Source organism: Vespa mandarinia, chromosome 2 (genome assembly GCF_050613455.1).
Source record: "Vespa mandarinia isolate Hongniang chromosome 2, ASM5061345v1, whole genome shotgun sequence".
Lineage (NCBI taxonomy): Eukaryota > Metazoa > Arthropoda > Insecta > Hymenoptera > Vespidae > Vespa > Vespa mandarinia.
In genome coordinates, this window is record NC_140811.1 from 13,236,442 (window position 1) to 13,260,427 (window position 23,986).

At 31.9% G+C, this 23,986-nt stretch overlaps 1 protein-coding gene across 21 annotated transcripts in view; it reads left to right on the forward strand.

The window, feature by feature from the left end:
* The window catches only part of kek5 (leucine-rich repeat, immunoglobulin-like domain-containing kekkon 5 protein), a 237,071-nt gene that overhangs the window by 198,713 nt on the left and 14,372 nt on the right, over window positions 1–23,986 (forward strand). For all 21 annotated transcript variants that reach the window (XM_085664792.1, XM_085664798.1, XM_085664793.1 and 18 more), the window contains one exon: window positions 15,924–15,991. The gene's annotated coding sequence lies outside the window, so the exon portion shown is untranslated. The remainder of the gene's footprint in view (window positions 1–15,923; window positions 15,992–23,986) is intronic.

Here is a 23,986-nt window from a genome sequence, read left to right on the forward strand (position 1 = left end):
GGGTATTAAACGTCCTTTACAAACTTATTATAATATACTAGACATGTTATTCATTTTCTGCATATACACACATGTTATATTATATTTTAATGTTTTAATAACATTATTTTTTCTGTAAATGAAACTCTCACCGGCAATATGATACGTTTCAATTTTATCAACATTAAAAGCTCAATAAAATTTCTACTCTAAAATTATACTTAATATTTTTTTTAAAAAGGATACAATCAAAAGTCATGATAATATTTGCAAAATTATAAAAATATATGTGTATCTATTAAAACGATTTTGTAATAAATGTATTTTGTTTTTCTATGATAGACTTTTAATTGATAATTTTAATAAATCTAACATTATTAATAAATTTAAATAGATATCGAAGAATTAATTAGTGATCATTATTTGATCATTAATTCTATATCCTCTCGAAGAGATAAAACCGTCGACTTAATTGCTCTCTTTTTCCCGTTTAATTAACATTTCTCATTGAAGGAAGCTAATGGACGATCTTATCTTTAAAAATTGATCTCTTCGCAGAGTTCATTATCTATTTCTCAGGTTCAGTTTCCTTTATATCAAAGGGAAAGTTAATTCAATAAATTATCTTATTAATTTTTACTTTTCTTTAAAATAAAATAATAATATTGTTTATTTTCATCCTTTATACATTTTTACGTTCTCATATTTCTTTAAAAATGATTGGATGAACAGATTTGACGAGTGTATTAACAAAAAAAAAAAGAAGAAGAAAAAGAAAAGAAAAAAAAAAGAAAAATAGAAAACAAGGACAAAGAAACTTCTCATGATTGGTAAAGTTCGAACAAGATAATTAGAAGAGAAAGAGAAAAAGTTTTCTCTTTGTTAGCGAGTCCCTCTCTTTCGCAATTTTCAGTGCGACAGACCATAAAGATGGAACACCGGAGTGGAATCTTTGTAATACTCTAAAGATATTGCCATGAATTGACGCACGCGCACTCAGGGTGGAAGGAAATGCTATCAACAACTTTATGACCCAATACATTCGATCTAGTATAGTGAACGTCCACGTGTCTCTCAACGGATCGCTCTTATGATTCATAGCGATATACGTGGATACACCGTTCCCTCTTTCCGTTTCTTTTCTTCCTTCATAGCGACATCATTCGATCTCTCCCGCATATCATGGCGTAAACTCATCCTGCCACCCTCCGAAGTTTCCTCGTTCACGCTATTTCGCCCAGCGATCGGTTCTAATGGTTCTATATAGATCGCTTTTATCGACGATTCAACCTCCATTCCACCTTCTCTTCTTCTACCACCATCAACCAGCATTATCCTACGATGTACTTTTTCGCACTTCTTAGTAATCTCGATGTGGGGCCCTGCTTCTTTCTCAATAGTATCTACGTACTTATTGAATTTGTTCGAAGGAGCTATCCTGTCAAGGAAGACTGATATCAATGGACGACAATGCGATTAATGATTCAACATTTCTTTCGTTCCTTTTACATGCGTTTTAGAGTTATCATTTTCTTTTATGTTTATATATATATATATATATATATATATATATACACACTTTCAATAGAATATTTATATGAGATGTTATTTTACTTCTTTACTTTATGTTACTTTTATTTTCTATGTATTACTCATTGCAATGAAATTTCTTCTCTTTTTGAGAAATTAAAATTTTCTTACGTTCCTCCATAATGATTTCTTTTTGAAATATAATATTGTTTCAACACGGATTTTTAAGAATATATTTCTTTGAAGTTAAAAAGTAAAAATGTTTATGAAAGTAATAGTTTTTTTTTCTTTAGTTATATTCGTTTCTCTTAGAAAGTACTGTCGAAATTACTAGAAAAGTAATTTCGATTTTTTCTGTCTTTGTGCATAGTTACTTCACACTTCTAAAATATAATGTTTGCTGGAAATTTACTTGTCACTTCTAGAACATAATGTTCATTCGACTTATTACGTATTCTATTATTCCCATAAGAATAATAATAAACTATCTCTTAATTAGCTTCTTCTCTGTCTTCTTTTGATACGTATAATTTTGAAAACTATAAAATTAAGTATAATTCCAAAACCACGAAAAATAGCTTGATTCCGCATTCATTACCTAGAATAAATTGTAATATATATATATATATATATATATATATATATATATATACACATATATAGTCGATTGATGGAAAGGTATGCCAAGCTCTAGAAATATAATTTAAATTACGGTTCCTCGATAATTTATAATTTACGAACATTCTAAATCAATATTGGTAATATACTATTAATGCAAATATTGTGAAATGACAAGATATGTTATGCTTGTTTCGTAATACGAAGCAATTCATTTAAAAAAAAAAAAGAAACTACAATGGTTGTTGAAAGTAAAATATATACGCCCTTCGACTGTGAGATATTGAAAATGCAAAGAAACTCATTTTGAACTTACGTACGGGAAAGAAGAAATTCTTTCACGTACGAATCTCAAATTGGTATGCAAAAATAAACCAAAAGGTGCTGTGATCGTGATTCAATGCGAATTTCAACGAATTTAACAATGTCTTCGTGAGAAAGATTTTTACGGTACTATTGGATTCTTTTGAATATGGTGTAAAATATCTATCGATAACATTAGATGCACTAAAAAAATTTCTAACAATATTTACATCTAATAATTATTGTAATTGTTTTACATCTAATAATTATTGTATGTGTGTGTGTGTTTTTTTTTATGAATCATTCTTACAATACTATCGCAAATTGAAAACGATCATTTTCATTCTTGTACAAAAAACGCTAGAAGGCTAGGTCAGCTCATGATTTTCATTCGCACAGTTTTTTTCGAAGGAAGAACACGGGCTTATACTCTGATACGATGGTAAAACTAAATGCTGGCTGAGCCAATCAGGCAACCAGGAACATGGCACGCTTGTTTTCACACGTGACGGACCGTGCCGTTGAGGCTGCCTGCCGGCTGCCATCCTGAAAATACAATCTTCCACTCCCTGTAGAGAGAGAAAATCTTGGCGCCATATAGCCGAGATTTATACTACGAGGATAAACTACGCCACCTTGCGTTCTTTAACAGCTATTGATATTTATACCGTAGCCAACATACACAAACTTTCCGTAACGTTTTACTCTTTGTTCCTTTTACTAGGTGAAGTTTTATCGAACCATAAGTTTCGATCGCTATTAATGGATCTAATTTAACGAACATATAAAAATTGATTGGTATTTTATTTAATCGATAACATCATCGAAAAATAAAATCCAAAAGCGATCACGTCATATTTATAATCCAAAATCATAGTCAGAAGTCAGAAGACTATGAAGGATCATAAACCTGCTAATGTTTCAGTTCAAAATAAATGTAAATTCTCTAGATTATTCAAGGATAATCCTAGTTTCGTCTGACAAATACCATTCATTACTACTTGGACTTCGAAACTCAAGTCATTGCTATCAAGAGCTTCCATTTCGCTAGATTGTAGTTTCCGTTTCATCATCTTACTCTCTTGATATATTGAAGAACCATATGATATTTCTATACAATATTGGCGATGAGATATAACTTAAGTTATATTGAGATCCTTTAATAAATATTCGTCAGAAAATAATTGAAGTATCATTTCAACAATGTTTCAAACAATCCAATTAAAATGGCATTGAATAATTACTAATCGAAAAATCAAAAGTATATCTGTTTTTTTTTTTTTTGTAAAAAAAGAGTTGATCTAACTGAAGCGAGAAATTGTTGCATCGATGAATTCATTGATACTATATAGATAATTCAGTTCTCGTTCGTCTATCGAAGCTTGCAGTTATATCGAAGTTATCGAAAAACTCGATGGTTGAATCAATGACACAATTCATGTGTGTAAGACCAACGAGAGTTCAAGTACGTACGGGCACCACGTACATACGTGAGAGAAAAAGAAATGAAGATAAAAATTAAAAGAAAAAGAAAAGAAAAAAAAAGAGAGAGAGAGAGAGAGAGAGAGAAAGAGAGAGAGAGAGAAAGAGAGAGAGAAAGCAAGTGACAAAGAGAGATCGAGCTTTTCCCTTTAACATCGCGTGGCCAGTCGAACACGTAACGTTTGCTCTTTCAATGGTAGAAGGGAATCCGCGTATTTCCACGTACTTATCCGAAACATTAAGAATGCGAGAGAAGGCACGAGGCATATTAAAGGTACGTGCGGCACTCTAACGCTTACAGAAATGTGGAAAGGGAATCACTGAAAATATACATTGCGATAAGCATTCGTTTCATCCTTATCCTCGACTGCCATTTCTGCTTCTTCCAGTCGTTAAGCGATGTGCTCGTTTGAAGTTAAATTTCACCAGCTTCGTTTGTGTTAGCCAGCCAAATCGTTGAGCAATAAATGAGAAAAGAGAAATGTAAAGGGAATTTATAAAAAGTAACATACTACAACTTCTTTACGTTGTCGTACGTTCTTCATTATTTCTCAGTGATTCTATGTGTCTGCGCCAACTTTATGGCCCTTTTGACGAGACTGGAAAATTGAAAAAAATAAAAAAAAAAAAAAAGAACAAACAAAAAAGAAAAGAAGAAACAGGCCCAAGAGAAAACATATTGTATATGTTTTGAGACATAAAGTATAATAGCGGCAAACCAAGCTTTGTCACGCTTTTTGAACTCTTTTTGGTCTCAGCATTTTAAAATGCTTACGACGACTACCATTGCCGACGAATACTCAAATAATGCTTTTTTAGTGACGGCGTTAGTAAGATTAAGCTACATATTTATATCTTTTTCCTTTGGACACGCTTGCTTTACGCAAGAACTTTTTTTTCAAGTTCGCTCCACCGCTCATATCTAACTTTTTATACGCGTAACTCTAGTCGGTACTGACTGTCAGAACAGTTCTATCTCTCTCTCTTTCTTTTTCTTTTCCTCTCTTACATAAGAGAATCCCTTTCTCGATCTCTCTTCTTCTTTTTCCTGACGAGTTACTAACACCAACAGAACGTGTAAACGCCATATCCATATGCTATATTTCTTCTTTGCGAGGCGCTCTTCTAAATAATTTTATACCCCGTAATAAACTACCTTTTATGCAGTACCTATGTTTATTCGCGTACGTAAGGGAAAACCTAATTCTCTCATTCGGTGACTCGACCACTGTAAAAGCATTCGTTATACAAGTTATGTTATCATTTACGTCGATTTACATTCAAAGCTTTCGACGAAGATTCGAGAAATTTTACCTTTCTTAGCTTCGCTTTACTTTTTCTTCTCTTATTTTTTTCTTTTATTTTCTATCTCTCTGTCTCTCTCTCTCTCCCCCTCCTTCTCCATCCCTTCCTATCTATCTATCTATTTATATATATATATATATATATATATATATATATATATATATATATATATATATCTTTACGGGCGGCTTACATCGAGAAATGTCGTTGTGCTTTTCCAAGTATACGTTATATTTAGTCGAGAGACTGTAGACTTTCTGAAAGTCTTGAAAGCTTTTGAAAACCAAGTTGCAACCATTCAATCTCCGCGTCGCTGCCACGATAGTAGATACACTTTAGTTAAATTGAAATATAATTACTCGAGAAAAAAAATAATTAGTTTGAATCATATAAGCGTACCTGCAATGATTAAAAAAATTCCATATTTATATTCGATATTTCTAATCGATAATATTCCACATTTCTAATCGATAATGGTGATATATGATTGATCAATATAAATATGTTATTATAAAAAGACCTACTATCTCTCTCTTTCTCTTTTTCTTTTCTCTCCCTTTATAGAAAGAACAAAAAGATATTATATTTCCATACTAAAATGCTCGTTAAAGTTACTACGTATTTTTCTACATTTGCATTTATAGAATCTGAAATCCCGTTTGTTATGCTCTGATCAAAAAAACAGTTTCGATTGCGTTTCTCTTCGTATCCATTTTGCAATACAATGACGGAGAAACGTATTATGGAACATTTTAAAAGGTAATCGATGTTGAAACAAAGACGAGATGTTACTTTGAAGAAAGAAAAAAAAATATATTCTTTGAGGAAAGAAAGTATCGGAAAATATTGACGAATGTGTATAAAACTACTTTAGCTGATGAAAAGAAAATATGGATGCAGAAAGAGAATTGAAAAAAAAAAGTTTTGTAAAAGTAAGAAACATTGACAGTCTTTAAGATTCAGTCATAATTTCAGTTTAGCTTTGAGGATTATTAAAAATATATTTTCACTTAAAATTAAATTTGCATGGCTTTATCATAAAAACAAATCAACGAATTCTTTTTTAATATAATACCTGTTAAAATCTTTTCGCTTTAATTATTCTTCTTCGAATCATTCGAGTATATTCCTCGCAAACAGATCTGTATATCTATAAATGCGGGATGAGAGTTAATAGGTGTTGAACACGTCGTCTCGGCAGAGGTTAAACTTGGTATCGCATAGAGGAAAGAGGAGAGATGGGACTATGTCATGATGGTGTATGTATGTATGTCGTTACACGCATCCACGTAAGTATATCCATGTTATATGCGGTTTCGTATACATAGGGTGGTTCGGTCAAATCGACGTTGGCTGGGCGGAGCACAAGTCACTCACAGCTGTCCCCTACACACGAACACCATGCATGCGAGGCATTAATCATATCGAGAACACCCTCTCTCCTCTTCCTCTCTTCTTCCTACTATCGCCGTTTCGAACCCACTCTATCTCTCTCCCCTATATCTCTCTGTCTTCGTTGCTCCCTTCTATGTCCGTACCGGTCCTTGCAACGTCCACCGATCATGCACATGCACGTTGCACGCATACTTGGAGTCCAGATAAGCTCCAAGTCGAGCCTAATGACGATGTCAATCACCGTTCGCGGTCTCGGCACCGATTTACAGCCATTCTACCTCTCTCCCCAAACTTTTCGCTCGATTTTCGACTGCTCACCGCACTCTTTTGGCAACTGACTTTCCTATGTTTCGTGGCTTCGAGGTTTATGAATGGGTTCGCAGCGTTTCATCCTACATGAAAAGCATTAGAGAAGAAGGGCGACCCTTAAATCCGCAGGCGTTCTGGTTAATAACTCGTGGTAAAGCGAGTATCGGTTAGACTGAAGTCTAATCGTAGCATGGTTTCGTGTTTTGATTCAACATCAAAGCGTTGAATAAATGAATTGTATTTTTACTATGAGTTCTGCTAATACTTGAATATCAAAAATCAAGATATATATAAACACGCACATACACATGCACGCACGCACGCACGCACGCACATCGTCGAATATTCTATATTTCATATAAAGTTATTCATCACTTTTTACTCGAAACGTGTGTGATTTCAACTAAAGGTATGGATAAAAAGATGAAATATAAGCATAATATGGAAATATTGAGAACTTATCGCATCGGTATATAAACTTGTGTAGGTTACCACCCTCTTATGTGTAACCTAAATGTATAATACAAGCTTTTGTATGTGATAAAAATAATAGTAAAGCTAACAGAAAACAAGTAACATAACAGCTTATTATTATATTATTTAATTCTTATATTTTTATAATATTTACTTTAAGTATTTCTTTTAGTTTTCTGCTTGAAGTATTTTCTCATTTTTCCATTATTCTCTTTGAAATATATTCATTGTTTCGTTCAGTTTTCTTTTGCAAACATTTTAATTAATTGCATTCATTTTCTCATATACACAAGCATATTTGAGCCGTTTATTTTAAAAGTGGCTTAAAAAAAAATAAATAGATTTAAAAACAAAAATTGAATATAAAAACAAATATAAATATAAATAAAAAATAAATATAAATATAAATGGACTTAGGTCATTTTAAAAATAGGCTCATTTATTCAAATATCCCAGCAGATCATAATTCATAATTCTAATCGATGACCTATTATAAATTAACACTAAACCTTCGCATATTTCATTCTGTAAAATAAAGTCGGATGGAAATAAAATATCTAATAAATATAATACTTTCGTTTGTAATACATTTTCTTGCAATAACTTCAGTTCATTCATTCGTGCATTTGTATATATAAATCATTCTATATAAAAATCTTTATATTTATATATGACGATAAAAATATGGGAGACTGAAAATTATGAGCTCTGCGTACTAACATTAATACTCTAACACACATTAAGCCGATTGTTAGGTTACGCATGAAAGAGGTATAAAGTTAAAGTTATACACGCTTCGAGTGAAATATGGTTTAAGCGGAACAACTTTAATGAGGACTTAAAATTTGCAAAATGAAGAAAAAGATATCGTTTAATTTAACAGCAGTATTTTCCGTATTTTATTAATCTTCATGAATTGTTTTTTTTTTTTATGGCAATTCAATCCTCTAAAATTTAATAAATAATTTTAATATTGAAAATATGTAAGTTGGTTATTATCACGTTACTGGATTACGAAACTTTTCAAGTTATTTAAGAAACCTTTCGAACTATTGAACTTTTCTAGACTCCATAATAGTATGAGATGTAAAAAAAAACGTCAGAGTTACGACTACGTCTAAAAGATAATAAAATAGCGTAATAATTACAAACGATGATCAAGCAAATTTAATTTCTGATAATACTTAAAAGAAAATGACAAGTTAGATTTATCCTCGAGATTATATTTTATTCGAGTAAATCTCCGAGTTATAATATTTGATATATTTGTCTTATGTAAATAATTAAATATCGTCTATCCATAAATTTTATCTTATTTTAAAGTAAGAAAAACTCGCGTTGATTTTTATAGCGAACATAATTAGATATTATTGTTTAAGTGAATCTGACAAGCATCGATTTGATCGCCTTATTTCAAATGCGGCGGGTTATTATAAGTCAGTACTTATTCTCGTAGCACGTGTCCAACGTTTGAAATTCTAATTTGTTCCCCATTAATTTAATAAGAACATGCAATGAGAGAGAATATCGCGCGTAGGCATACGAGCGTGGAAGGCGATAAAAAGCTTTACTGGGGTCGATGGAACGCCACAACTTTCGTGCTTGTCCCCCGTACATTCTTCTTTCAAACGTCTCAGGGAAAAAGCCTGCGCTAATTTATGCAGATGCTCAGAATTTTTTTGCCGTAGGTATCATATGTAATAGCGTTCGTTTATTTTAGATTATAACTAGAATTTTGTAATTATTATCAAATTTATTCATATTATAAAATATCAATGAACACTTGTCTAAAGTTAATAATTTTTAGTTAATATTTATCATTAATTATCATAATCAATTATCAATCAAAAATGATAGTAATTATCAAAATCGTGATTAGAAAGTATATGTGATAAAAGTATAAAATTCTTTCAATAGCTGTCAATACGATAAATAACTTCTAACTGCAAAATGGCTAATACAAATGTAAGATGAGAATATATATATATATATGCTCACTCGTGTAAAGGAAAGGTGTTAATTTCATCGCAGTTCGCTTATATTTTTCTGAGTCAACCGTATGTCGAGTTACGTTGAGAGCGTTTACAAAAGTGTAATGGAAGAAATTAAGTCTCGTACAGTTAATTAAACGTCGCTACCGTAGAGATGTAATACAAGGTAACTTTCTCTTTTTTCCTCTCTGTCTCTCTCTCTCTCTCTCTCTCTCTCTCTCTCTCTCTCATTTTCTCTTTCACTTTTTTCTTTTCTCTCTCTTTCATATAACGTGCAGCCTGTCTTTTGTTGTCGCGTGAGTCTGGAAAAGCGATGCGCGTATGCGACATTCGTCGCCGGACGGTTATTGTCCTACCCTTCGTCACCCTCGCCTGCCACTATTCGTATCTCGTAAACGACGAATGCAAAGAAATAAAAAAGCGAAAAATTTCCCCGTACTCGAGTTATTCACCAAGCGTAAAATCACACTCGACGAAATAACTCGTTTTTTAGAATCGAGCAATCGAAGACACTAAAAATTCACTTAAAGTATAAATTACCTTTTACGTATGTTTTTTTTCTCGTCATTTAATACATTGTACAAAGAAATATTATAGTAATTGTGCTTGGTGATATTATTTCTCGATGAGTACACCCGTGAGTCGCAAAATGCAATTTGGCGAATGAAATATTTCTTTCCGAATATTTCGTCCGTTGACAAATTAATCACTTGTGAAAAAAGTTTGTGTCACCGGTTTAAATGCGAATTAGCAACAAAAAAAAAAAAAAGAAAAAAGAGGAAAAAAAGAAAAAGTACCGGTTAGCTGGCGGCAACACATCTGTGCGAATTTTGATAAAAAAAAATTTGAATTGCCTGCCTCGTTTTCACTCGTCGAGAAACGGCACTCGAAAACTAAGCTAGCTCGTAGAATTTCGACTCTGTGAAGGCTTACCACGTAAGCTTTCGTGAAATTCTTGTAATCCTCGAAATTGTAGAGACATAAAATACAAGAGAGAAAGAGAAAGGGAGAGGCAAAGATCCAAGAGAAAAAGAAAAGAAAAAACTCGTGAAAACGATTACTTCAATGCTCTTTAAATTTTACTTAATTACTTGAAAATAGATCTACACCGACTTAAAACATGCCCGAAAATTCGAATAGTGGATAAACTCGTAGCTTTATTTACCTTCGTGATCGACTGATATTTCGGCGAACAAAATCGAGTATCTTGTCTCTCTCTCTCTCTCTCTCTCTCTCTTTTTCTCTCTCTTTTGTTCTTATTCTCTCTTGACGAGAAACGATAACATTTCCTCCCGCACTTTTGTCGTCGTTCCAACAGCAGGAAGAGTCGTTTGAACTTACGACACGGACGACGATAAACTCGTTTCTTCGCTGTCCTCTTCTTTATTTCTTCCCTCACTTTCCTTTCATTGTCCCCTTACTCTTTCTCCTTCGACTTTTTCCCCCACTGCGCTGGTTGCAGCCTTATCTCAAAAGGAAACAAAGATATTTCGAACGATGGGGTCAGAGAGTAATCCAAAGTTGAAAGGTCTCTCGATCTTTCTGCCTCCTCTTCTCCTTTTGCCTCCTTCTCCTTCTCCTTTTCTCTTCTTTTCTTTTCTTTTCTCTTTTCTACCGGCAATAAGCAGTAGTACGTGTAAAAACGATTTCGCCGTTTGCCCGTTCCACGGCTTTCGAAATTGCCTTTGCAGTTGATTCTACGTATCACGTGAGTAAGCTACGATGATCAAAATCCCCTTCTATCCTGTACTGTCACATTTTCAATAATTCCGATATCGTTCGTTTCCTTTTTTTTCGGCTTTAATAGTTCCGGATAAGATATACTTATATCTCGATAATCAGATTAAACGACTACCATTTAGATTTTCTAATTTGAATCGAGATCATTCGATTATCTTTATTTAAAAAGGAAAGAATAAAAAAAGAATTCATTCAGAACTGAGTCACAAGCTCGTATAGCCTCACGTTCGTATAATTCGATTCGGTTGGGCATAAACCTTTATTAAAAAAGAATCGAGAAAATGAAGAGGAAGATTACAGGACGCTAGAGAATATTATAGCGAATATTGAATTCGATTTGCGAAGAGTACAATGAAATGAGACGAAGAGAGGGATATGGAACTCTCGAAGCACTCTGATTGAAAATAGTTCGGGTTCAATCTCGGCCCATGTAGAGACTTTCCCGAGTGCTCCTGAATAAACACTGACTTTCTCACTTTTCTGCACGAGAATCAATTCTGCGGGCTAAGCGAGGTGCTAAGTTCCTTCTGTAAGAGCGAGTCATAGAGGTACGAGAGGAAGGAAGGAAAGGGGGAGAGAGAGAGTGAGAGAGAGAGAGTGAGAGAGAGAGAGAGGGGGTAGAATGAGCATAAAATTTAAAGATCGGAGCACGTCGTTTCCCCCAAAGAATCGTCGACGATTCTCTCTACTCTTTTTCCTTCTCCGACTCTTTCATTTTCTTTTAACGATGAAAATAAAAAAAAAAAAAAAGTAAAAGGGAGACGGTGAAAAATCGACGGTACAATTTATCGATACGCACTGAAAAGCACTACACTCGTTTCGCTCATCCATCATATTTAAGATTTCGGATTAGAACGCGTATTCATTGAAAAAGAAACTCGCAAGAATCTTCTTTCTTAACTCCCACGAGATATCTCGCTTTCCCAATCGAGAAAACTGCAAGAGAATCCTACTAGTCGAGCGATTTGTTTTGTAGTCTTTCCTTCGATAAGAATCCTTACAAATCGATGTATCTTTTCGAATATTCCCGACGTTCATCTTTCTTTCCTCTCATTCTCTCTTTCTCTCTCTTTCTCTCTCTCTCTCTCTCTCTCTCTCTTCCTCTCCTTCTCTTTTTTCTTCCTTTTTTTCCCTCATGAAACATCTGAAAGTGTAGACAGTTTCACCGACAGATGCCTTCACTTTTATTCTGAAAATTCTCATCGATCTTTTTAATTCACCTGCATCATTTATTAAATCCTACATCTATACGTTATTTCTATTTCTACATTATTCTTTGCCTTTCATAATTACGTATTGGTATCGTTTAATACTTGATATTGAAAAATTTTTGAATGTCTGAATTTCAATGAAATAAAGAGAAAATATATTCTCAATGATAACAATAATCGTGATGCATTAATAATTGTTTCATTAGAATAACAACTTGTTGAAAGTTTTGTATTAAATTATAAAGTAATTAAATATAAAGCAAGTTATCTTAGAGTAGAGCTATTGTATCTATTAGGTATTTTTGAAGCTACGCTCGTCATTATTAGCTTTCATTTCTTGAAAGAACTAGATTATTCCGTAGAAAAACATTTAAAAATTGTTCAAACATACTATTACTTATTAACAGTCAAAGTTTGCTTTAAACAATTTTCCACAACAATACATCAGATCTTCTATTATATACTCTCTCTTTCTCTCTCTCTCTCTCTCTCTCTCTCTCTCTCTCTCTCTCTCTCTTTCTCTCCCATTCTCTCGTAGGTAATTTTTTCAGTGATCAAAATTGCACATAAAAGAGAGAGAAAAAAAGAGAAAGAAAGAGCAAGTTAGAGAGATAGAAGAGAGATAGAGTAGAACAAAAACGGAAAAAATTCACGTGTGGTTTCCTTTAGATAATGGCAAATTGTCATTTTAATCTTTCTTAAGAATTTTAAAAATTTGGGAATAAGGATCCTCTTATCGAATGATAACCTTATGAGAATTTCGGTAATTAATCGTACTTATCAGTTTCAGAACAAAATAGATAAAGGGAGAAACTTGATCGGATGCTGACAATTCGGCTATCGGATTTCTTAATACCTGGCTAACGATTAGAGAGAGAGAGAGAGAGAGAGAGAGAGAGAGAGAGAGGAAAGAAAAAAGCTTATGATTAATGATAGGGTATCAAAGAGAAAACGAGTTAAATTAATGAGCGTCGAGACGAACGATTTAAACCATTATTCCATGCTGAAAAGTGAAATTTTCTCAATGATTCCTCGGTAGTATGAATTTTGCTATCAAAATCAATCGTCGCTCGAATTCTGACAAATATTTACCATTCCTAAATGGAAGGAATGACATATATTTTACTGTACATGTATACGTAGTCGTATGTCATTGGTAAATCATGCGTTTCCTGTCGATGAAATATCGATTCAAATTTCTTGTTTATACCGTGTTTGTTAAAGAGAACGGCTCAGATGACGAAGACATAAAAATTTATTCCAATTTATTTTGTATTTCATATAATTTTATCTCATTCATTATATTTTTTATAAATCATTTATAACGTATACTATATAAATATATATATGTATATATATTACGGGGGCCCGGAAAGTAATGTCGCTTTCTTAAATTAAATTCAAACGAATAAATTTTTAACAAGTTTTTACTTTTAATTACAATCAAATATCGACATGCGCAGAAACAACATTACTTTCCGGTCCACCTAATATATATTGGAGATAAAATTCAATTCAATTTATATTTCGTAGCGAAAGAAGTCATTAGATTATGCTAGAAAATTGCGAAAAAATTATTTAGCATACAAAACGTTATTCTTTCATGTTTTCATAATGTAATGAACTAGAAAGAAAAAAAATATTACCTGACTGCCAAAAGATTCGTAAATATTGCTTTCATATGGTGCTATATCTTACATACATACATAAAACAGCGTTCTCAACATCGTGCTTCAGTTTCTCGTTTCTTCTTTCCTGTCTTATTTACGTTTTCCATCCTCTTTCCATCTTATTTTCCTCTTTTATATCATCTCGCACGAATAACCATCTTTACCATCAGCGTTTCGTTTCCTCCGGAAAATTTCTTTTCTCCCACGAGTGTTACTTTTGACCTCTTTTCACGGCTGATCTTTAAAATCATTAATTCGTATTATGGCAGTTGCCAAAAGAAACGGAGCTAGTAAGAGCAACACAAAGAGCTACACGCGTATTTCACACGAAATTGAAGAAAGAAAATGGAGTTTGTATAGTTTTTTTTTGGTTCTTTTCAATGCGACAAAATAGAAAGAAAAAAAGAGAGAGAGAGAGAGAGAGAGAAAAGAAAGAGAACGATTTAAAAAATAAAGATAAAAAGTTTCGTATTTCATTGAAATTACATATATAACAATTTAATTAGACTATTTCGCTGGAAAAAAATATACATACATATAACGTACATATATAAAACTATCCTTTTGATTTTTAAATTAAATTTGCCGATAAATAAATGAAACGGCAAAAAAATAAATAAATAAATAAATACATACAATCTTGTGACGTGATTTGAAAGGAGCCTTTAAGATGGTAGAAAAACGAGAAGGAAACAGAGGAAGAACGAGTAGAGTAGAAAGAAAATAGGAAGGTTACTTTCGCGTTATCTTTAACGTTCATTTTAATGAACCATTAGCATTATACTTTCACGAAAATGAGAGAAACGATGATGCTGTGTCGTCGGTTTTTGCATTTATCACCTATAATTAGGTCGTGTTCAACATTAAAACTCGTCTAATGTAATTTTTTATACGTGCTTTCGCCATCACCGTTGTCTTCGTCGTTGTTCTTGCTGTCCTCGTTTTCATTCTTGTCCTCTTCGTCTCAGGATAATTAAATTCTATTCTACCTCCTCGTCGCGTGTAACGAATATCGCGAACGGGAAAGGCGGTAAATTTGTAAAAGGCGGTATAATGTTAAAACCACGATGCTAATGTACTCTCGTTATGAAACAGAGAAGAATTGAGACAGAAATAGAAAGAGAGAAAAAAATAATGGACAAGTGCTTAAACAACTAATTTAAAAGAAATTATCTATATCTGAATGAAATTAATGCTTTAATGGTCATTCGGGAAATGATTAATATGTGCCTGATTAAATTAGTTTTTATAGTGTTTATACTAACAATATATATTTATTGGAAATAGAGATACTCTATAATAAAATAGACATTGTGAATATTGAATAATATATACTGAGGGAGAGAGAGAGAGAGAGAGAGCAAGAGAGCAAGAAAGAGAGAGAAAAGAGAGAGAGAGAGAGAGCAAGAGAGCAAGAAAGAGAGAGAAAAGAGAGAGAGAGAGAGATATTAGCTTAGATTTATAGCATGTCGATGTAATATGTTCGTTGAGATTCGCCTTTCTTTTCCAATTAGTGTAATCATGAAACTGAAGAATCGGAAGTACGAGAATAAGTGGAAAAGAGAATAAAGATTTCGAACAAAAAAAGAATAAATTATACATTAGAGGATGATACAAACAATAAGAAAAGTTGTGAATATTGAAAAATGGGTTGTACGTTTATATTATAAGAAAAGTTATAAAGTTAAATAATTATACAGTAATGTTGTATACAAGAATTTCTAAAGGAAATTTTAAAAACGGTCAGTGACCATACTATTAGTATTAATTAGTCTTATATCTTTCAAACGTTATCACAGAATAATCGATACAATGTTTGAAAACTAATATATGCCAGTATAATTTTTAATGCAAGTCATTTTTTTTTTTCTTAAAACAATATATAATATTATTAAAGATAATATTTTGTGTTTCAGAATTCATCCCAAAGGAAGTGATACTAGCGTTCGCTTAGAAGAACGTTTCCAGCTTACTTAGATCAAGTGTAAGTCTATGATTTAATCTAATTTGCTATTGTCGGATCAAATTTTGAAATTAGATAATAAATTCCGAATTTTTGAATTAAATGATTCCATAATTTAGAATCAGATAATTTTCTAAAAGTAATTAATTTGTCTTGTAAAAGTTATTCACAGTGCTTCGTTAAATTTTCGAAGGGGAAAAGAATAATGTGCTTAGATAAAACTTTTCGATAGATCTGATATTTTCAATAAATGGATTTCGTCGTATAAAAATATGAGATATGATTATTCTGCCTGGTAATATATTATACTTAAAAAGAGGATTGAGAGAATGTTCTATTATTAATTAATCAATTTCCGATGTACAATACGATCTAATTCCGTTTTAATATACGATGTGGACGACTCTAACAAGGTCCGGAGATTGAAGATAAATTCGTAGGATTAATTCGGATGGCCAAAATTGAGTACACCGAATAGAATCGATCGTCGTTCAAAGTTTAGTTAAAGTCCGAGCGATAGTTCCTCGTGAAATTCGATAGTTTAAGTTTAACTGAAGTTCTTCCGTTTTGTAATCTTAAGGATAAGACCGATGTCCCATTTAAAGTAGGTATTGGAAAGTCGCAAGAATAAATCGGGGGTCATTTTCGATATCGAATTTCTTAATTAATTTCTTGTACTATTGATGATATTAAGAAATTTCGGAAAATCATTCGAATATTAACAACTACGATTGATAAGCTTTGATATCGAAGGATCGATTGTGTTTTGAGTTAAAACATTTCTACGAAAAGCATGTTACATTGTTAAGCCAACTCGTCATCAATTTTATTCTCGACTATATCGCGTTTCCTTCCACCATACATAACCATTCATTCACGTAGAAACTTATTGTATTCAACGTAACGATCACCATTCGAAGCTTTTCTGCCAATAGAACAATACCGAGAGATACATACGTCGAATCTCCGATGAAATCTATGTATTATTTTCACCAAAACTATGGAAAAATTGTTTGAAAGAACACAGATAGATAAACGAAAAAAATCATAGATAAAGGTAACAATAAATAACATTGCATTATCGAATTTCATTCGGTAAACTAAGATCTAATTTTCCAAAGAACGAGACAAGTTTGTGAATTAGCTTCGCTTATGAATGCTGTCCATGTATTTGTATGTGTGTAGTTATGTATATACGTCTATGCATTTGTGTTGGATAAGTCGAAAGAACTTTCTGATACTTTCGTGCGACTTGGAGTTAATAACAACTGCGTCTCGCGACGAACTTACTAAAGAAAAAGAGATGCAGAAGAGAGAGAGAGAGAGAGAGAGAGAGAGAGAGAGAGAGGAAAAGAGAGAAGTAGTATTCCCCGTTCTAGATTTACAAGACGATTCGGACTTATTTGAAAAGTTGATGCAATTCTGTGACCATGCCACACAGCCAGTAAATATCCAAGAAACTCTGAACTCAAGAAATAATGTACCCTAGCTTTATTGCAGGGCTGTTTGCATAACTGTTAGATGCATTTCGATATGTAGCTATCGAAAGCCAATGACAATATGGCCAAATGCATCTGGCTTTTATCGGTGCGCTCTACGAAATTCAGTAGTCATATCTCGTATTTCGTGAAAAAGTATGGGAAAAATACATGTATCATAAGTTAAAAGTTCAACGTACGATATAAGAATTTCGTGATCTTTTCTCTTTAACTTTTGATATATCTTTACATAGGTATTTGATTAAATTCGAAAAGAAAAGAAATCAATCTTGAATAAAATTCTCTTTTTTAAATTGCACGATATAATTTCGATGCTTTGATAACTTATTTAATTTATTTATTATATTAATTTACCTTTTATAACTTATTAACATAAATTTGTGAATAGAAAGAATATTATTAGACTTCACAAAGCTATATTTTTTTTAAGCTTCACGATTAATCATTAAAAAGAGAACAATGAAAAACAAGGTATGATTCATAGTGGGTAGTTGTCTCTTGTTCCTGTATTATTGTTATAGAACGAAAGACTTACTAAGAAATTGCTTCGGATTTATCCTGCTTTTTTGTCCGGGAGATTCTTTGTATACTCTACATTCTCTCTCTCTCTCTCTCGCTCTCGTAGGTAAATAATTTTACAATAAAAAATATCCGGTTAACTTTCTTTCTCTGTGATAACTATACATAGATCAGATTATTGGAAAGGAAAACATAAAAATGCATGTTAAAAAATCAAATTAAAATCAAATAAAAAACATTCAGAATATAAAGAATCATAAAGATTCTAATTCGTATCAAGTAGGATTTTTGTACAATATCATTTAATGATTTTTATGACTTTACCGTATTTAATAATAAATGTACGAGAATGTTCGTGTTCAGACAGCGGTAACTTTTTTATGAAATCACATTTTTAAGAAATGCTCGTTTAAGATTATATCCAAGCGTGTATTCAGAATGTTCGAAAAATTCCATATAAATCTCTTGACATTCCGCGAATCGGGGGAACGTGATCGTTGACGCCATCAACCAAGCCGACTATCAGAGAACGTTATAATTAAAAATATTCTCTTTTTCCTTATAAATGCTTCATCGTATTTTGATCTACGTACAATTTGTTAATACAACGTGGCGTGAGTAAAAAGTATTAAACCATTTTTACTTACAAAAATTCTTCTCGAGACTAAGTAATATATTAAGGTATTATCAAGTACGTAATATCTTTTCGTGACGCGAACCAAATTACCTCAAGAGGATTACCATGAAATTATTTTCTCGGGTCAAAGTACAACTATACAATAAACCTAATATCCTTCTATCTCATCTCGCTTGCGTAACGATCTCTACATGTGCATTTTTTCCTTTCTTTTAAACCGTAAACCATAAATTTGAATGAACGCTTTTATATATTACTAATCTATAGACATTATGTACGATTATCGCAATAACGTGAATACCCTGAAATTCATTTCTATAAATATGTGGATTTTTCGTTGGAAAATGTATCACCGATTTTCTTTTTAAATTTCTACGTGTTAAATGTGAATACATAATACGTACATTTTATTTCCTTCATCTTCTTCTTTCTCTCTTTTTTTTTTCATTTTTTTTTTTTTTTTTTTTTTTTTTTTTTTTTAAATACTCGCACATATAAATTCTTTGTATTATCGCTGAATGCGATTCATCACAGACGTTATCTTTCTTAATACAGCTTTAAGATAATCTTAGCGATCCCTTAGCAAACAGCTGTACGCCTTTACCAACCCCTTCGTGCAGCTGCGACCACCGTTTTAGTAAGCCGAAGGCTTTATTGTACCAATACATTTGTCTAATAATACGAATTTTAGTAATTACAAACGACGCACTTGTCTAAAGTCGAACGTAAGTCGAACGTATAACACATTACGTTATCTATTAGATAGTAAGACGAATTATTGCTGCTTCGAATTCAGAAACTTATTCAGGTATTTACAAATAAAAGTAATTATAACTGAAATAATAAATAAAATTCAATAAGAGAACTTCGAGAAGAGAAAAAAATTCATTGATATAAATTTAATGTCTATTAATAATAATAGCTATGAAATGTTATATATGTAAATAGCTCTCTATGAAAAAAAGAAAATGTTTAACTCATCCTAATATCTTTAAGAAGATTCAAAATAGATCGAATATTACAATCGAAATTCAAGAGGAAACATCGAGCGATCATGTAAATATCTAATATTGTCTATCATCTTCTGTAATGGTTGATATTTTTATATAGATTTCATTGTTGTTTTACGCGACCATCATACTTCGTTATGATTTTCAGCAAAAGCAGCTGTTACTCTATAATCATGAATATTGTACAACACGCTTGTCGATTTGCTTACTCGATACGTATAAACGTTCAAATGCGGATTACCATTTACGTGTAACATGTTGAAACACATTTATAGGTTTCTGAGATTATATAAAGGATCATTAGCACCCCTTAAGTGTACCAGCAGGTGTATATGGACTCCACACAAATATTAATACCTTCTGTGGTACCCTAGCATAATCTTTCCTCCTCTCTCTCCCTCTTTCTCTTTCTTTCCCTATATATACGTATATTTATTTATAAATGTATAGGCAACTTTACATAGCAAACTATAAAAACAAGCGATAGGAAGGAAAACCCTTTGTTACAATATAGCCCCATATTTTATCAGATATTCTTATAATCTGTCTATGAAAGTCCCTCCTTAATTTCCTCTAAATAATATTACAACGAGATTTGTACGTAGTATGTACATATTGAAAATGTTTCAAGAAAAGAAAATAACGTCATATTAATAATATCAGATAATATCAGATAAGGGTTTTATCTTTCGAAAAATTGAAATAAAGAATAGATTAATGTAAAGAAATAATAAAAAAAAAAAGAAAAAAAAGAAAAACCAAAATAAAACTAATATAAAAGAATTTATATATAGAATGTTAATCTTTTTATCTCTGGCAATTTTCTAAATCTTCATATTAATTAAAGATACAAATTTTTTATTTATCAATTTCGATAAAAAATTTCTACTTATAAAGATAAATTAATATAATTTATTTAATCGTAATGCGTGTATTTGATCGTATGTGTTTTCTGAAAAATACGTTCAGAGAAACTCAACTTAGGTCTCAAGAGAAATTCAAGGAAATCTCTGTAACAAGCTTGACAGCAGAGCTACAGAGATTAATCGTAAGATAGTGAAACTCTATAGTCATTAGTGGATCTTCTTGAGTATAGGTATTAAGTTCCCTAATCAGAATACGATACCCTATGCTACTACGCATGAAAGAGAAATCGTCGATTAATAGTCATTGCTATTCGATGAAGGTATTCAATGAATAAATAAAGAAAAGGAATGAATAAAACACGAAGTGTAATTCGTTTCATTGTAATTTCCACTTTGACTTTTCAATTATGTTCTGTTCGATATTTAATAATTTATAATTCGAAGATGAAAAAAGAAAAAAATGATGGAACAGATGGTTCTTCCGATAGATTTACTTTTCGTTCGAAGAAAAGAAAAAGAAATAATAGCGAATAAATTAAACATCAATTTGCCTATTCGAAATTAATTCATAGAAATTTTTTTCCAATAATCCTTAAACGAGTTTGAATTATATACACGTTATTATTGTTTAAAACGTACATACGATGTAAGATATAAAAGAATAGTATTTTAAATCGTTATCGATAACGTTTTCCAGACGCTCCTAAGAATATGAAAAACGTTAAACAATCATATATACGAGTATCGAACGACATTATTCATACGTAATCGATTAGCAAGGAGTTATCGACGTATGGACGACCTCCGGTTCAGAGAGTTCATGAGTTTCGTTGAGCTGACGCGACGATATTCGCGTTATTATTAGAAAATGCAAGATTAAAGCGACGCCTTCTTTATCGATCGATTCCGCGTCGGTGGCCGGTAGAAGATTAATCGAACGCGACACCCTATTTCTCAATACGTGCAAACTCTACGAATGTACGAGAAGAACTGACGCTGTGTTTGTTGACAGGCTGATGGTAGACAGATATCTTGTTTACATTAACGATAACTCTCTACGTTCGTAAATATTTCTTTTACCTCAAAGTCTACAAATGTAAAGCTAACTTTACAACCTTTATTTCTCTTTTCTTCTTCTTTTTTTTTTTTTTTTATTTTTCTACAGTATTTTCTACGTTAAAAAATATTATCTTTTCTAAGAATATATTATAAATCACGGTCGATGTAAAATAAAAAAAACGTATCGAATATAAATTAACAAGTTTTAAGTCTAGTATTTCTACAAGTCGTAAGTACTTTTTTTAATCAATGAAACCAATTTTTTGCGAAACTTAACCGATCGTTCGAGTATCCGTGTATTTCTTTCTTTCATTTTTTTTTTCCTATTTTATTTTAATTTCAAGACGATATCAATTCTCCTTCCGAAAGTATTAAAAATGATTATGAAAACTTGTTCATCGTCTTTCCGGTCACAGGGCATAGCTACGTAATAGAAACTGTAGCTAGAAAGTGAACCTTATTCGGGAATCAAAAGGAAGAGGCGAGAAACTTTTGCGTAATAAGTATCGAATAAGCGAGAAAATCGTAGCAAACTGCGCATGCTTCCCTCTCTTCTTCTCATTCTATACAAGTGTTTCTCTTTCTCTCTCTCTCTCTCTCTCTCTCTCTTCAATCTTTCCTAAAGAAAAGCTGAACCAACCAAAGTTCAGAGCCACTTACCTTGTCCGAGAAATCGTAAAGTTTTTAGAAAGTTCTAAATTGAAAATTAAAAATAAGAGATCGGAGATCTCGTTTTTATACGCCTGGTATAACCAACGGCATACAACTTATCCCTATCTATTTCCTTTTTTCATTTTAACACAGGAGAACTTTTTTACTGTACTTTTCTTTTCCAAAAACCTTTGTGTTTTACGATCATTTTCTTATTTAACCTATTACTAATTGTTAATGTGTCAACGTATTGCAATTTGTATTTCTTTCCATTATAAATCTAACAATCGATTTTCGATTAGAGCAAGATTGGAATAGGAGTATGCATTTTTTATACAACTTCAAAGTGGATTTTCTTTTTTTATTTAATTTATCTTTTTTTATCTTCTTTCTCTTTCTTTGAGTAGTCTTCATATCTAAAGAAAAAAAAAATAGAATAAAATAATAGAAAATTATTATTCGGCCGATGCAGCAGAAGCTTTGCTCGATGAAAGTCATTCGACTGCATTATCCAGGTCTATGTGCTCGGCCGAGTAACACGTAACTCGGTCGACGCCTCACTTTATGTTGGTGTTCATGCTTATGCACACACACATACACACACATACATACGACACGCATACACATGAATGAACGAACGTATATCGAAAGGTTTTTCACAGATGATTAAACTCAAAGTGCTCTTGAATCCTGTATAAGAGCTACGGACAAAGTAAAAACAGTAAGGGCAGCGATGACGTTGACGACGGTGCCTAAGGTGAACTTGCACATTCATACACTCATACATCTATATTTGTCGAAATAGTAAACGAAGAATAACTAAAAAGGATCAATGTTTCCATCTTTCATATTTTCATATTTTTACGTTGGTATGTCTCATTTTCCTATTTTTATTATTTCAGAGACAATAATATTTTTGTAATAGTCCTCGGATTTCTTACATTTATTCGTAAATGATTTTCCTATACGACAGCTCTATGTTGTATTTTCTTGATATCTTGAACGTTTTCTACTTTTTCGATAGACGTGATGTATATCGATTTCGTTCGTTTTGATCTTTTTCGAATGTTTTTCAATTTCAGTAACGTTTCTTTCAATTACGAATAAAATTCTATACAATCGTGCTTCTTAAGAAGGAGGAATTATTTTACATTCGAAATCATATGAAAATACAGACCATTATCGTTAAATAAAACGAATCAAATTTATGCCGGTTGGGCCGTTAAAAACATTACAAATGTTGCTAAATCAGTTTGATGCTCAACTTTTTATTAACATTATACAAATATTATAAATGTTCCACTATTATGCGATATATATATATTACGAATAATTTGTACAAGTCTACTTTCGCAAAAGTTTAAGATTTTAACAAAATCGCTGACGTATATCTCTTTGAATTATATCTCAAAACAAATAAATTTTTGGATTTAGAAAGAAATATATATATTACGGTACATTTAAGTATCAAACTTTTATCTCTTCACTCACGAACATAATTTTAATTACGGACTATTCTCATGCGATTCTAAACTTCCTTTACATTTCTAACCAAATTACAGAAACGAAAAGAGACTGTTTTGAAAACAACTGTTCGCAAGTTTATAGAAAATACATTTCCTGCTGGGAACCATTATTTCAGTGTATACAGTCTACTGCAATATCGCTATACTTGTTTCTACTATCGAACGAAAGTGCTTAATCGTATTCACGACGATTTCGTTTTGGAAACGAAAGCCTCGCTTGTTTTTTTTTTTTTTTTTTTTTTTTTTTTT